The sequence below is a fragment of the Triticum aestivum genome, chromosome 3B (assembly GCF_018294505.1).
Source record: "Triticum aestivum cultivar Chinese Spring chromosome 3B, IWGSC CS RefSeq v2.1, whole genome shotgun sequence".
Taxonomy (NCBI): domain Eukaryota; kingdom Viridiplantae; phylum Streptophyta; class Magnoliopsida; order Poales; family Poaceae; genus Triticum; species Triticum aestivum.
In genome coordinates this window covers 774608296-774624867 of record NC_057801.1, presented here as the reverse complement: position 1 = coordinate 774624867, position 16572 = coordinate 774608296, and positions in this window count along the sequence as shown.

Sequence of the window (16572 nt, the reverse complement as noted above, 5' to 3'; positions counted from 1 at the left end):
CCCGTTTACCGGAGGAACACTTTGGGTGCTACCAAACGTCACAACGTAACTAGGTGATTATAAAGGAGTACTATAGGTGTCTCCAAGGGTACATGTTGGGTTGGCGTATTTCAAGATTAGGTTTTGTCACTCCGATTGTCGGAGAGGTATCTCTGGGCCCTCTCGGTAATGCACATCACTATAAGCCTTGCAAGCAATGTGACCAATGAGTTGGTTACGGGATGATGCATTACATAATGAGTAAAGAGACTTGCCGGTAACGAGATTGAACTAGGTATTGGATACCGACGATCAAATCTCGGGCAAGTAACATACCGATGACAAAGGGAACAACGTATGTTGTTATGCGGTTTGACCGATAAAGATCTTGGTAGAATATGTAGGAGCCAATATGGGCATCCAGGTTCCGCTATTGGTTATTGACCAAGAATAGTTCTAGGTCATGTCTACATAGTTCTCGAACCTGTAGGGTCCGCACGCTTAAGGTTCCGATGACAGTTATATTATGAGTTTATGAGTTTTCATGTACCGAAGGAGTTCGGAGTCCCAGATGAGATCGGGGACATGACGAGGAGTCACGAAATGGTCGAGACATAAAGATCGATATATTGGACGACTATATTCGGAGTTCGGAAAGGTTCCGAGTGATTCGGGTATTTTTCGGAGTACCGGAGAGTTACGGGAATTCGCCGGGGAGTATATGGGCCTTATTGGGCCATACGGGAATAGAGGAGAGAGGCCGAAAGGAAGGAGGGGCGCAGCCCCCCTCTGGTCCGAATAGGACAAGGGGTGCAGCCCCCTTTTCCTTCCTCCTCTCCCCCTCTTTCCTTTTCTCCTACTCCAATAAGGAAGGGGGGGAGTCGGGAGTAGGACTCCTCCTGGCGCGCCCCTCCTGGCCGGCCGAACCCCTCCCCCTTGCTCCTTTATATACGGGGGCAGGGGGGCACCTCTAGGAAAATAACACAAGTTGATCTACGGATCGTTCCTTAGCCATATGCGGTGCCCCCCTCCACCATATTTCACCTCGGTCATATCATCGCGAAGCTTAGGCGATGTCCTGCGCCGATAGAACATCATCATCATCACCATGCTGTCGTGCTGATGGAACTCATCCCCGAAGCTTTGCTGGATCGGAGCCCGGGGATCGTCATCGAGCTGAACGTGTGCTGAACTCGGAGGTGCCGTACGTTCGGTGCTTGGATCGGTCGGATCATGAAGACGTACGACTACATCAACCGCGTTGTGCTAACGCTTCCGCTTACGGTCTATGAGGGTACATGGACGAACACTCTCCCCTCTCGTTGCTATATCATCACCATGATCTTGCGTGTGCGTAGGAAATTTTTTGAAATTACTATGTTCCCCAACATAAAATCCCGTACGGAAGGCCTTGCCTACAAGGGCCCGGGCTGCGGCGTGGTGCCCGCCGAGTCCGGTGTGAATTTCAGCCAGGAGATTTCGCCCCTCCTCTTCGGAGATACACCTTTGAAGGACTCCGGTTGTGCTTTTCTTATAAAGTTCTCCCTCACGGACCTTGTAGGCTTTAGATCGCCGAACTATGCAGCGGGCCTCGTTTTGGTCTTCGAGAAGTTCCCGCCTAATTAAGTAGGCCAGGAATGATTCCGTCCACGGGGCAATTACTGCCATTATTTCGTGGGCTGAAGGTGTTATTTCATTGGCTGAGCCGCCGATCGTGTTAGAATTGTCTGGGTTAGGTGGTGCAGCTGGCTCCGGGCTGTTATTTCCGGACTCCTCTTCCAATAATACGGATGGCTTAAAGAGCCATTCCAGGAAGATGTTTGGAGGTATGGCGTCACGTTTTGAGCCGATGCGTGCTAACACGTCTGCTGTTTATTATCCCGGGCTACGTGATGGAATTCGAGTCCTTCGAACCGGGCTGACATTTTTAGGACGGCGTTGCGATAAGCTGCCATTTTCGGATCTTTGGCGTCAAAGTCTCCATTTACTTGGGATATTGCAAGGTTTGAATCCCCGCGCACCTCTAGGTGTTGGATGCCCATGGAGATTGCATCCGGAGGCCGTGTAGAAGAGCCTCGTATTCGGCTGCGTTGTTGGAGTCCATGTACATTATTTGAAGTACGTATTGGACTGTGTCTCCAGTTGGGGACGTCAAGACGACACCAGCCCCCAAGCCAGCCAATATTTTGGATCCGTCGAAATGCATGATCCAATTGGAGTATGCTCCGTACTCTTTAGGGAGTTCGGCTTCTGTCCATTCGGCGACGAAGTCAGCCAGGACTTGCGACTTTATAGCTCGCCGTGGTTTGTAGGTTATGTCAAATGGTAAGAGCTCAATGGCCCACTTTGCAATCCTGCCCGTTGCGTCGCGATTGTTTATAATATCGTTGAGAGGTACTTCGGAGGCCACCGTTATGGAACACTCTTGAAAGTAGTGTCACAACTTCCGGGATGCCATGAACACCGCATACGCTATCTTGATAATGTGGGTACCAGGACTTGCATGGAGTTAGGACAGTGGATACGTAGTACACTGGTTTTTGAAGAGGGAATCTGTGCCCTTCAGTTTCTCGTTCGACGACGAGTACCGCGCTGACAACTTGATGTGTTGCTGCGATATATAATAACATAGGTTCGCCCAGGTTGGGCGCGGCCAGGACCGGATTTGATGCTAGTATGGCCTTGATTTCTTCGAGCCCGGCCGTGGCGGCATCCTTCCATTCAAAGTGTTCGGTGCGCCGGAGAAGGCGATAGAGGGGTAGAGCCTTTTCTCCCAAACGGGAGATGAAGCGGCTTAGAGCCGCTACGCACCCCGTTAGTTTTTGTATTTGCTTGAGGTCTTTTGGGATATCCAATTGTGATAGAGCTCAGATCTTGGCTGGGTTTGCTTCAAATCTTCTACCGGATACAATGAAGCCCAAAAGTTTTCCGGCTGGTACCCCAAAGACACACTTCTCCGGGTTGAGCTTAATGGCGTATGCTCGGAGGTTGTCAAATGTCACCCTCAAGTGGTCTACTAGAGTTTCGAAGTGCTTGGTCTTGACGACCACATCGTCTACGTATGCCTTTACTTTTTTGCCTATCTGGGTAGCCAGACATGTCTGAATCATGCGCTGATATGTTGCGCCGGCGTTTTTGACTCCGAAGGGCATTGTGTTGAAGCGGAATGGCCCATATGGAGTAATAAATGCCGTTGCGGCCTGGTCTTTTTCCGCCATCTTGATTTGATGGTATCTGAAGTATGCATCTAGGAAGCACAATGAATCATGCCCTACGGTAGCATTGATGATTTGGTCGATGCGAGGGAGAGGGAAAGGGTCCTTTGGACAGGCCTTGTTAAGTTCTTTGAAATCGACGCAGAGGCGCCAGGATTTGTCCTTTTTTGGTACCATTACCAGGTTGGCTAGCCAGTCCGGATGTTTGATATCTCTGATGAATCCGGCTTCTAAGAGTTTGGCTAGCTCCTCTCCCATTGCCTGTCTTTTGGGTTCGGAAAATCGCCGAAGAGCTTGTTTGACTAGCTTGAATCCTTTTAGGATATTTAGGCTGTGCTCTGCCAGCCTGCGTGGGATTCCTGGCATGTCTGAAGGATGCCAGGCAAAAATGTCCCAATTTTCCCGAAGGAATTCTCGTAGTGTGGCTTCTACATCAGGATTTAATTATGCCCCAATGGATGCCGTCTTTGTGGGGTCCGTTGGATGGACCTGGAATTTGACTATTTCGTCTGTTGGTTTAAAGGAGGTGGACTTGGACCTCTTATCGAGTATCACATCGTCCCTATCCACCGTGGAGCGCAGCGCGGTTAATTCCTCTGCTACTAGGGCTTCGGATAATGTCTCTAGGGCTAGTGCGGCCGTCTTATTCTCAGCGCGGAGTGCTGTATCTGGATCACTGGCGAGAGTGATTATTCCATTGGGTCCGGGCATTTTGAGCTTCATGTACCCGTAATGGGGTATAGCTTGGAAGATTGTGAATGCCTCTCTCCCTAACAAAGCGTGATATCCGCTGCCGAATGGGGCCACTTGGAACGTGACCTCTTCGGACCTATAATTGTCCGGCGAGCCGAACACTACATCTAGTGTGATTTTTCCCGTGCAGCGTACTTCTCGACTAGGGATTATTCCCCTGAAGGTTGTGCTGCTTCGCTCAATGCGGCTCCAATCAATTTCCATTTTTTGAAGGGTTTCCTCATAGATGAGGTTTAATCCGCTGCCGCCATCCATGAGTACCTTGGTAAGACGAAAGCCTTCCACTATCGGACTAAGGACCAAAGCGGCTGGTGCTCTAGCTGTTCGGAATTTAGGTTCATCGCTAGCATTGAATGTCAGGACCCCGACTCGATGTCACATCGATCTAGCCGGTAACACCTCATATCACTTTGCGGCCTCACGCACGGTATCCCCACGGGTGTCGCCTTACCTTTGCCCGGGACCGTTTGCGCCTTTTGGCTCACGTATATGATAGTGTCGCTAGCATCCATATGATAAGGAGCCCGGGCTGACATGACTAGTCGTAACCCAAAGTGGCACAGACTTACAGGGACAGGCATCCATGACCCAGCTTCGAACGTGTCGGTCATCAGCAAGTGGGTCCGGGCTGTAGCACTGGGCTAGCAGGACTCCGGTAAACCGGGCTGTAGCGGGCTAATAGGACTCCGGTACTCAAAGCGTGACATTTCCCCGAAGGGACAGACACAGGAACGAAGAAGGACACATGCCGGCCAGCCTAGGTGTTCCAGAGCAGTAGCAAGCTACCATGGCTCAGCGGTAACACTAGGAGACATTTCCCGGTAAGAGAGGCTACTAAAGATAAACAACTAGATAGTCAGATCCCACACATACCAAGCATTTCAATCATACACACAATATGCTCGATATGTGCAAATACAACGAAGCATCACAACATGACTCTACGACACAAGTACTTTATTTAAGGCTCAGGGAGCCATACATAACATACACAAAGGTACGGGTCTCACGACCCAACATACAAGTCATACAGTCATACAAACCAGCAGCGGAAGTACATTGTCTGAGTACAGACAACTAGTAAAATAAAAGAGGCTTGGAAAGCCTAGCTATACTACGTGGTCCTTCACAAGCTCAGGGTCACCACCTGGGCCTTTAGCCTACTCGTTGATGTCAACGTCTACATAGAACCCATCAGAAAGGGTTGCAGCGTCTTCTGAAAAAATGTAAATTATAGCAACATGAGTACAAAGGTACTCAGCAAGACTTACATCAGATCCTACATACATGCATATTATCAAGAAGGGTTGGTGGAGTTATTGCAGCAAGCCAGCTTTGACTCTTGGCTAGGCTATCCTACGATACTCCAACTTGAAATGGTTTTTCGCACACGAGTCCACTACTCACCAATTCAATACACTACCGAGGATCCGCCTCCGTCTTCCTACGGAAGAGCCATCCTCGGCACTCACACTTATCTTGAGGCTTTTAACAGTTTCCATTTACTTGTCTATGAACTGTATAGGCAACCAAGTAGTCCTTTACCGCGGAGGCGGCTATTCGAATAGATTATGATAACCCTGCAGGGTGTACTTCTTCATACATGTTTCCACCACTTAGCGTCTGCACACGATATGTGCTCGGCAGACTTCAAGCGAAAGCCGACGTGGGTGTAGACCACGACCTACCTAAACACTTAAGCCTCTAGTCCAGGTTTATCGCCTATTCAGGTTCCATCCGCAGGGAGTCCGGCCGAGGTTTCCCATACGGCCCCGAACGATGTGAACAGGGTTCCCGAGATACCTAACGGGTATTCGGTACACCGTGCCACGTACCTACCGCATCACAGCCCACCCCTACGGTCAGCGCTGTCCACGGCCTCCAGTAGGCTACAAACACCAGAAACTACTTGCAACTCCTGAACAGAGAGCTAGGGTGAATAAGAAGTCGAGCGGGGTCATATTTCAGGGCCCAATGCATGGTAGTAGCTGTATCTTAAATCACACATAAAGATCTCAGTGCTTAAGGTCGGCTTCAATGAAACAACCCACCATGTACTCCTACATGGCCTCTCATCGATACCTTTACCAAATCCTGTTCACCACACCACTCTCATTACCGACATAATCATTTCACTCTAGCCATCACCCAGATGAACCAGACCTGACACGACTCTAAGCATAGCAGGCATAGCAAGGTAGGAACAACACATACATATGGCTCAATCAACTCCTACACATGCTAGTGGGTTTCATTTAGTTACTGTGGCAATGACAGGTCATGCAGAGGAAATGGGTTCAACTACCGTAGCACACAGCAGTTTGAAACGCGTTGTCTTAATGCAGTAAAAGGGAGCAGGAGCGAGAACATGGGATTGTATCGATATGATCGAATGGTTGGTTGCTTGCCTGATAGTTCGATGCACTGATACGGTTCTTCGTTAGGGTAATCACGGTACTCCTCGGAGGCAGAACCTGCCGCAAAGAACATCGATACACAACCATCACCAAACAATGTGCAACAATATGATGCATGCATGAAACATGGCAATATGAGTGTGTTGGGCTAATGCAACTAAAACCAGAAGGGTTTGAACAAATTTGAATCAAAGATTCAAATTTCAAACTCAAACATGGCCTTTTAAAGTGCTTTTCCTTGTTCTGCTTAAAACATCAATTTAACTTGTTTGATCATGCATGAAAATAGTACAGATGGATAGATTGGATTTTTCTGATCATTTTTCATATATAATTTGTCCAATTTGGAGTTACAGAATAAAAGTTATGAATTTTTGAAGTTTAAATAATATTCTGGAATTTCCTGATTTAATATAAATCCAGAAATATAAATATTGCGCCAGCATGACGTCAGCATGACGTCAGTGGTCAACTGCGGCTGGCTGAGGTCAAACCAGACGTGTGGGGGCCGCACGTCAGTGACAGGGGGGGTTTAACAGGTTTAAATTAATCCTAATTAGGGATTAGTGGCGCTGGGGCCCACTGGTCAGTGTCAGGGGGGTTAACTAATAGTGGTTAGCGCTAATCCTAATTAGCTACAGGGCTGGGCCCACCTGTCAGGGACTCAGGGGGTCCTGCCGTGGTCAAAGTGGGTCAAACCCACCGGCGACATGACGCCGGCGAGGCCCGAGACGGCGGCGCGATGCGGGATCGCGCTACAGGGCACGGGCGAGGCCGTGCTTGGGCTCGTTGGAGAGCCCTTGCTCCCGCGCGTCGAACGGTGGTGGTGGCCGTGCCTGGGGTGGTCTGTACCGTCGACGGCGAGCTCGTGAGCGGCGGCCAGAGTTCGGGTGCGGTCGGAATCGGCGTTGCAGGGCGTTTGGGGAGGTGTTGGTGCGTGCTGCGTGCTCCTAGTGAGGTGTGGAGCACGATAGTGTGCTCGGTTGGGCGCTACAGTGACCGTGGCCATGACGGCGACATCGCCGGCGGCGTCGAGCTTCGGAGCTAAAGGGGGCGGCAGCTACAGAAGGCTAGGGACGACGGGGCAAGGGGGAATCGAATCGGTGGCTCACCGCGGAGCTGCAGGGATGGTTAGCGGGCTCGGGGACGGCCGGAGTGCAGCGAATCGACGGCGATGACCTCCGGTGGCCGAGGAGGGGAACGGCGATGTAGGCGGCGATGCTGGGCTTCCGGAGACCCGTGGAGAGGTGGGGAGGAAGAGGGGGTCGAGGCGGAGCTCCTGAGCTAGTCGGGGGAGCGAGGGGTGGCCGGAGACGGCTGCTGTGGCGAACGGCGGCGAGGGTGGTGTTCGGCCGTGTGAGAGAGAGAGCGAGGGAGAGGAGGGAGGAACTGAGGGAGAGTGAGAGAGAGCAGGGGGGAGGCGTGGCGTCGTCCGGGGCATCGAGCGAGGAGGGGAGGGCAGGCAGGCAGCCGAGCAGGTGGCGTGGCGCGGTGGCGCACGCGCGCGCCGGCCACACTCCCCTCCCTCTGTCGAGGACGAAGACGACAGAGGAGGGAGGCGGGCTGGGCCGCCTGCTGGCTGGGCCAGCCAGCTGGCTGGGCCGCACAGTGGAGGAGCCCAGGTAAGCTCCTCATGTTATTTAATTTTCTGTTTTCTAATTTCTGACATTTGTTTTGATTTAAATAATATATTAAATCATTTATTTACCTTATGCCAATTTTTGCAGGAGCTAGATATATTATTCCAGAGCTGCTTTATAATTGGCATAATATTTGGACATATATTAATATATATAATTAATATATTTCCAATGCAAATATTTATGCATTAATTCCAAATGCCCAAAATAAATACCTATGAGCTCTTAAAAATATTGGTTTGATTTTTATCTCTGTCCAATATTTTCAGAGAGCAACATGAGCATTTTCTTGGACCCTTTTGGAGAAATTTTTATTTGGATCATTTTCAAAAATGATTCTGAGGGTTTCACAAATCCCCATTTCAAATTAAATGGAAAATTTAAACATGATGCACACACTGTGATGCATGACTAGGTAGGGTGTGACATTGAAGGTGATAGCCGTGTCGCTCCATGGATTTGTTGTTGCTACTTGGTAGACTTCGGCGAGGCTGTGGATTGTTCGTTTCCGCATGTTATTTGATGCGAAAGTCTCGAAGACTGTTAATACCGTACTGGTGCTGCTGGGCTGGTTGCCCGGGGCTAAAAAGCCTTCGCCACTTTTGGCCACCTGCCGTAATATCCAACATGCTCGAAGGCTATGTGTTGGAGTGGCGCCCTCCGTACTGTGGATTTTGCAGGGTCCATTGAGCCATCCCTCCAGTACGGTTCCGTACCCTTTATGGGGTTTTTTCTTTTTGGTTTTTAACCCAGGTGCTTGAGTATGACGCACCCTTTTACTTCAGACTGGGGTTGTATTCAGGGCCGGATTGTCCCAAAATCTAGTTTCGGTTTTCCAGGCACTTTCCATTGTGCAGTATTTTTGTACAATGGTCGCTAGGTCGGCGAAGCGTGTCACTTCGCGACGACTGATGGCGTGTATGATTCCCTTGTCCGTGCAATTGTTGCAGAAAATTGAAATCGCGCTTTCTTCACGGCAATCCTTTATCCTATTCATAACCAGGAGGAATCTGGCCCAGTAATGATGTACTGTTTCATCGGGCTCTTGCCGTATTTGAGATAGATCGCTTATGTTTGGGTGGGCGGGTGGAATCAAGTTCGGAACCCCGCCCAATCTGAGGCTCAAAGGCCCAGAGGCTTCTGGATTCGGAAGCTTGGTTTGCTGGACGCTGTCCAACGAATCTGGTCCGATGCCTGACTTTAGGTTCAGTATTTGATTAGCGTCCGTCTCTCTGCGGTAATCCAGCATGGAGGGATCGGGAATCCGGACATAGTTGGTTTTTAATATAGAAGAAGAGTCGTCGCATTGTTCCTCTACCACGACAACGTGGTGGGTAACCTGGGGAGAGTTAATTTCTCTCAGATCGGTTTTGAGCCCAATCTGATCATAGACAGTAGCGACTCCCAGGGCGGCGATGTGATCCAAGAGCTTGTTTATGGAGGAGAGCTCAATCGGATCTAACTGCTCGGCGAATTCCGAGCTGACATGCAGATCGCTTTTAACGACCTGAGAGGTCATTGTCGGAGCGGTGGCCGAACGGGCGGTCATAAGAAAATCGCCTAGCCGGATAGTCTGGCCGGCGGCCAAAGCTCCCTTGACGACGTTGCCGTCTTTGAAGACGGGAAAAGGCATCCTTCCTGATGGTGACGGCACAGAGGAACTCTCAATGAAAGCACCAATGTCGGTGTCAAAACCGGTGGATCTCTGGTAGGGGGTCCCGAACTGTGCGTCTAGGCGGATGGTAACAGGAGACAAGGGACACGATGTTTTACCCAGGTTCGGGCCCTCTTGATGGAGGTAAAACCCTACGTCCTGCTTGATTAATATTGATGATGTGTGTTACAAGAGTGGATCTACCACGAGAGCAAGGAGGCTAAACCCTAGAAGCTAGCCTATGGTATGATTGTTGTTCGTCCTATGGACTAAAGCCATCCGGTTTATATAGACACCGGAGAGGGCTAGGGTTACACAAAGTCGGTTACAATGGTAGGAGATCTACATATCCGTATCGCCAAGCTTGCCTTCCACGCCAAAGAAAGTCCCATCCGGACACGGGAGGAAGTCTTCAATCTTGTGTCTTCATAGTCTTGGAATCCGGCCGATGATGATAGTTCGGCTATCCGGACACCCACTAGTCCGGGACTCCCTTAGTGGATTTGATTGACGGAGTGTTCCACCAGCTCAGCATAGACAATACTTTAGTCGCCATTACGGCTGACTACCCCGGTTTATGTCCGGCTTCCCAGGTGAGTACGACCGAAGTCCTGACACCGTTACAGGAGGTGCCTTTACGGCGGGAAGCCGAGCCCGCGGCGACTGACCAAACTAGGTCAGTGCGGCCTAGCAGGCGGAAGAGGAGTGCGGCGCGAATCGAAACGTCGCCGCAAAGGTATGGTGTACCATTGTCTTTTAAGGGAAAGACTCCTGGGAGGTATATTAATGCTCATGATTCTTCCAGGAGAAAGAGCGCTCGCCGGACTGAGTCCGGAGAGGGTGCCAAGCAAGCCTCCACCAGCCAGGCTCCAACGCCTGGTCCGGAGGGGGAGGCGAGCTCAAGGCGCGAACCGGATGCTCCTCCAACAGAAGATGCCGACAGGTTGTCCGCCACCAGGTCTGAGGTGGAGAGCGCCATGAATCACAGGCGCCATCGGACAGTTCTTCGTGATGCGTGTTTCTCCCCAGGCGTTGAATGCCTTTAATGCGGGAGACGCGCACCTCCGTGCTGCTCAAGATGGTTTAACCAGATCCATGGAGCAGTATGTAAAGACATACGGGTGAGGAATTGTAATAGTTATATATGCTAGTAGCCCCCGAGACTTAAAATAGTTAAACTAACTGATTTAAGGATCATTTGTTATGCAGGATCTTACCGAGAAGAATACCCACCTTCCCAGGAGCTTCAAGAATGCAAGGCCCAACTTGAGGCCGCACTAGCCGCTGCCGGGGGAGCCACGGAGACCCCCTCTGGTAATTATTCTGAAAAGAAAAGTAGTTTATGAAGTGCGACGTGTGTGTATAGTCTGACAATAATATTGCAGATGGTGCCGGACTAGATCCGGACAAGCAACATCTGCTGCGACAGTTGAAGGCCGGCAAGAAGGTGCTTGTGAGGGTGCAGCAGGAGAGGAACAAACTCTAAGATGCCAACACCCAGCTGGGCGAAGAACTAAAAGATGTCCGGGTCCAGCTGTCTAACTCCGTAAAGGAGAATCGGCGGCTTCGTCGCGGCATTATAGTAAGTGCTTGAGCAAACGCTTTTGAAAAGAAGAGTTCGGCGAGGAAGTCGATTGACAGAAATGTATCTGTAGGTGTGCTCACGGGTCGTCCGGCGGAGTAGATGCCTGGTTCCACGGGAGACCCTCTTCCCGAGCTGCTGCAACTGCACGAACGTGTTCGGCAGGCGATGAGCGGCGTCGTTCAGGCCTTATGGCCTTCTGTCTCCCTACCCGAGGGTCTTGGAGGGCTTGCTGAGAAGCTTCAGGGAGTACGTCAGCGTCTCCGTCTATGGAAGATATCGGCCTGCGTCATGGCGCCAGGGAGGTGTGGGCCATGGTGAAGACGCGGTACCCGAAGGCTGACCCAAACCACATGGCCGAGGTCGGACCTGTGGGGCCCGATGGGAAGGAGATCCCTGTGAGCCTGATGTACGGCGAAGTAGAGTTGGCCGTGAAATACTCCCAACAGGAATGTAAATTAGACAGCCTGTTAGATGGGATTGAAGAGGAGTACAATCAGTCAGTTTGACGATGTAATTTTAAAATGACATGTAGAATGCCTTCTAGCCAGATTGTAGATCCTTTGTCTTTGCGGACCTTTTCGCTTCAACCTCGGGACCCAACAGTCCGGAGTGTGTCCAAATACCCTTACGATTATAAAAGAACCGGGGCATGCATGGACACAAGGCGTAGGGGTCATAATTGCTTTATCAGACAAGTGCCGAACTAGCTATGTTATATTACATGGTTAGTAAGAAACATCTTCCAGGGAGAATAGTTCCGTTAAGGGTTCCTTTCCCTGGGAGGCATGCCCTAAAGTGCATGTCCACACTGCGAAAGTAGCAGAAAAAGCATCTGGGGGCAGATAAATAGGTAAGTAATAAATCATCTTTCAGGTCACCGACCGAATATTCCCTTAAGAACGCTAGCCTTTGGCTTCACCCAGTCTGAGGTACACATCCGGCTGACCCGGCAGTAACAGTCGCAGAGGTGCTCCCTTTACCTCCTAGACGAACAATCGGGAACGTAGGGGTAAGCACAGGAGCCAGGCAACCCGGCTTGGCCAAAACTTAAGTCATATCGATGCATATAATGGTGATCAAAAGGTACATGCGGAAGTGTGACACATGTGTTGGGCATGAAGCCCATATAATAAGCTTCTGTTAAAGAAGCCCCCAGGTATAACGAGTGCGAGTAGCACATCAAGTGAGTGTGAACAAAGCACAGATCAGCCCTCAAGAGGATTGTACCGAGAGGGGGAGGAAAAAGGAGGGAAAACAAAGACAGTGAAAGAAAAAAATGTGAAAGGTGGACGGAGGAAGGAGACGAACCCTGAGTCCGGCGCTAGGCGTAAAATCTTTGGAGACGGGCTGCGTTCCATGGGTTTGGCTCGAGTCGGTTGTCAGTTGCGTTGCATAGACGGTATGTACCGCCAGTAAGGACTTCGTCAATGATGAAGGGACCTTCCCATTTGGGCTTGAGTTTGTCCTTTTTCTTGTCCGACAGGCGTAGAACTAGCTCGCCAACATTGTAAGTTTTGGTCCGTACTTCCCTGCTTAGATATCTTCGAGCCTGCTGTTGATAGAATGCAGAACGGGATTTTGCCACGTCGTGCTCCTCCTCTAAGGCGTCCAAACTGTCCTGCCGATCTAACTCGACTTCTCTTTCCTCGTACATGCGCACGCGAGGTGAGTCATGAATTATATCGCAGGGCAAAACTGCCTCAGCGCCGTATACCATGAAAAATGGTGTGAATCCGGTAGTGCGGTTTGGCGTGGTCTGCAGCCCCCAGAGTACGGAGTCAAGCTCCTCTACCCAGTGCGTGTTAGATTCCATGAGGGACTGCACTAATCTAGGTTTAATGCCGCTCATGATTAGACCATTCGCTCGTTCCACTTGACCGTTAGTTTGAGGGTGTTACACTGAAGCGTAGTCGAGCTTGATGCCCATGTTTTTGCACCAGAGTTTAACCTCGTCGGCTGTGAAATTCGTGCCATTATCAGTGATGATGCTGTGGGGCACGCCAAAACGGTGTACTACCCTGGATATGAAGTCTATCACAGGTCCGGATTCTGCCGTTTTAACTGGCTTGGCCTCTATCCATTTGGTGAATTTGTCCACCATGACCAATAAGTATCTGTGCTTGTGGGTTCCCCCTTTAAGGGGTCCGACCATGTCAAGCCCCCAGACCGCGAACGGCCAAGTGATGGGTATAGTTTTGAGGGCGGTGGGTGGCATGTGGCTTTGATTAGCAAAGAGCTGGCAACCAACGCATCGTTGGACTAAGTCCTGAGCATCTGCCCGGGCTGTCGGCCAATAAAATCATGTACGGAAGGCCTTCCCTACAAGGGCCCGGGCTGCAGCGTGGTGCCCTTCCTCTTCGGAGATACACCTTTGAAGGACTCTGGTTGTGCGTTTCTTATAGAGTTCTCCCTCGTGGACCTTGTAGGCTTTAGATCGCCGAACTATGCAGCAGGCCTCATTTTTGTCTTCGGGGAGTTCCTGCCTGATTAAGTAGGCTAGGAATGGTTCCGTCCACGAGGCAATTACTACCATTATCTCGTGGGGGCTGAAGGTGTTATTTCATTGGCTGAGGCACCGATTGTGTTAGAATGTTCTGTGTTGGGTGGTGCAGTTGGTTCCGGGTTGTCGTTTCCGTACTCCTCTTCCCATAACACGGATGGCTTAAAGAGCCTCTCTAGGAAGAAGTTTGGAGGGACGACGTCGCGTTTTGCGCCGATGCGTGCCAACACATCTGGTGCCTGGTTATTATCCCGGGCTACATGGTGGAATTTGAGTCCTTCGAACCGGGCTGACATTTTTAAGACGGCATTACGGTAGGCTGCCATTTTCGGATCCTTGGCATCAAAGTCTCCATTTACTTGGGATATTGCGAGGTTTGAATCCCCGCGCATCTCTAGGCATTGAATACCCATGGAGATTGCCATTTGGAGGCCATGTAGAAGGGCCTCGTATTCGGCTGCATTGTTGGAGTCCGTGTACATTATTTGAAGCACGTATTGGACTGTGTCTCCGGTTGGGGACGTTAAGACGACGCCGGCCCCCAAGCCAGCCAGCATTTTGGAGCCGTCGAAATGCATGATCCAATTGGAGTATGCACCGTACTCTTTAGGGAGTTTGGCTTCGGTCCATTCGGCGATGAAGTCAGCCAGAACTTGCGACTTTATAGCTCGCCGTGGTTTGTAGGTTATGTCAAATGGTAAGAGCTCAATGGCCCATTTTGCAATCCTGCCCGTCGCGTCGCGATTGTTTATAATATCGTTGAGAGGTACTTCGGAGGCCACCGTTATGGAACACTCCTGAAAGTAGTGTCGCAGCTTCCGGGATGCCATGAACACCACATACGCTATCTTTTGATAATGCGGGTACCGGGACTTGCATGGAGTTAAGACAGTGGATACGTAGTACACTGGTTTTTGAAGAGGGAATTTGTGCCCTTCTGTTTCTCGTTCGACGACGAGTACCGCGCTGACAACTTGATGTGTTGCTACGATATATAATAACATTGGTTCGCCCAGGTTGGGCGCGGCCAGGACCGAATTTGTTTCCAATATGGCCTTAATTTCTTCTAGTCCGGCCGTGGCAGCATCCGTCCATTCGAAGTGTTCGGTGCGCCGGAGGAGGCGATAAAGGGGCAGTGCCTTTTCTCCCAAACGGGAGATGAAGCGGCTTAGAGCCACCACGCATCCAGTTAGTTTTTGTATTTGCTTGAGTTCTTTTGGGATATCCAATTGTGACAGAGCTCGGATCTTGGCTGGGTTTGCTTCAATTCCTCTACCAGATACAATGAAGCCCAAGAGCTTTCCGGCTGGTACGCCGAAGACACATTTGTCCGGGTTGAGCTTAATGTCATATGCTCGGAGGTTGTCGAATGTCACCCTCAAGTCGTCTATTAGAGTTTCGACGTGTTTGGTCTTGACGACCACATCGTCTACGTATGCCTCTATTGTTTTGCCTATCTGGGTAGCCAGACATGTTTGAATCATGCGCTGATATGTTGCGCCGGCGTTTTTGAGTCCGAAGGGCATTGTGTTAAAGCAGAATGGTCCGTATGGAGTAATGAATGCCGTTGTGGCCTGGTCTTTTTCTGCCATCTTGATTTGATGGTATCCGGAGTATGCGTCGAGGAAGCGCAATGAATCGTGCCCTGCAGTAGCATCAATGATTTGGTCGATGCGAGGGAGAGGGAAAGGGTCCTTTGGACAGGCTTTGTTAAGGTCTTTGAAATCGACACAAAGTTGCCAGGATTTGTCCTTTTTTGGTACCATTACCAGGTTGGCTAGCCAGTCCGGATATTTTATATCTCTGATGAATCCGGCTTCTAAGAGTTTGGCTAGCTCCTCTCCAATTGCCTGTCTTTTGGGTTCGGAAAATCGCCGAAGAGCCTGCTTGACTGGCTTGAATCCTTTTAGGATATTTAGGCTGTGCTCTGCCAGCCTGCATGGGTTTCCTGGCATGTCTGAAGGGTGCCAGGAAAAAATGTCCCAATTTTACCGTAGGAATTCTCGTAGTGCGGCTTCTACATCAGGATTTAATTGTGCCCCAATGGAGGCCGTCTTTGTGGGGTCCATTGGATGGACCTGGAATTTGACTATTTCGTCTGCTGGTTTAAACGAGGTGGACTTAGACCTCTTATCGAGTATCACATCGTCCCTGTCCACTATGGAGCGCAGCGCAGTGGGTTCCTCTGCCGCTAGGGCTTCGGATAATGCCTCTAGGGCCAGCGCGGCTGTCTTATTTTCAGCGCAGAGTGCTATATCTGGATCACTGACAAGAGTGATTATTCCATTGGGCCCGGGCATTTTGAGCTTCATGCACCCGTAATGAGGTATAGCTTGGAAGATTGTGAATGCCTCTCGCCCTAACAAGGCGTGATATCCGCTGCTGAATGGGGCCACTTGGAATGTGACCTCTTCGGACTTGTAATTGTCCGGCGAGCCGAACACTACGTCTAGTGTGATTTTTCCTGTGCAGCGTACTTCTCGACTAGGGATTATTCCCCTGAAGGTTGTCCTGCTGCGCTCAATGCGGCTCCAGTCAATTTCCATTTTTTGAGGGGTTTCCTCGTAGATGAGGTTTAATCCGTTGCGGCCATCCATGAGCACCTTGGTAAGACGAAAGCCGTCCACTATCGGACTGAGGACCAATGCAGCTGGTGCTCGAGCTGTTTAGAATTTAGGTTCGTCGCTGGCATTGAAGGTGATAGCCGTGTCGCTCCATGGATTTGTTGTTGCTACTTGGTAGACTTCGGCGAGGCTGCGGATTGTTCGTTTCCACATGTTATTTGATGCGAAAGTCTTGAAGACTGTTAATACCGTACTGGTACTGTTG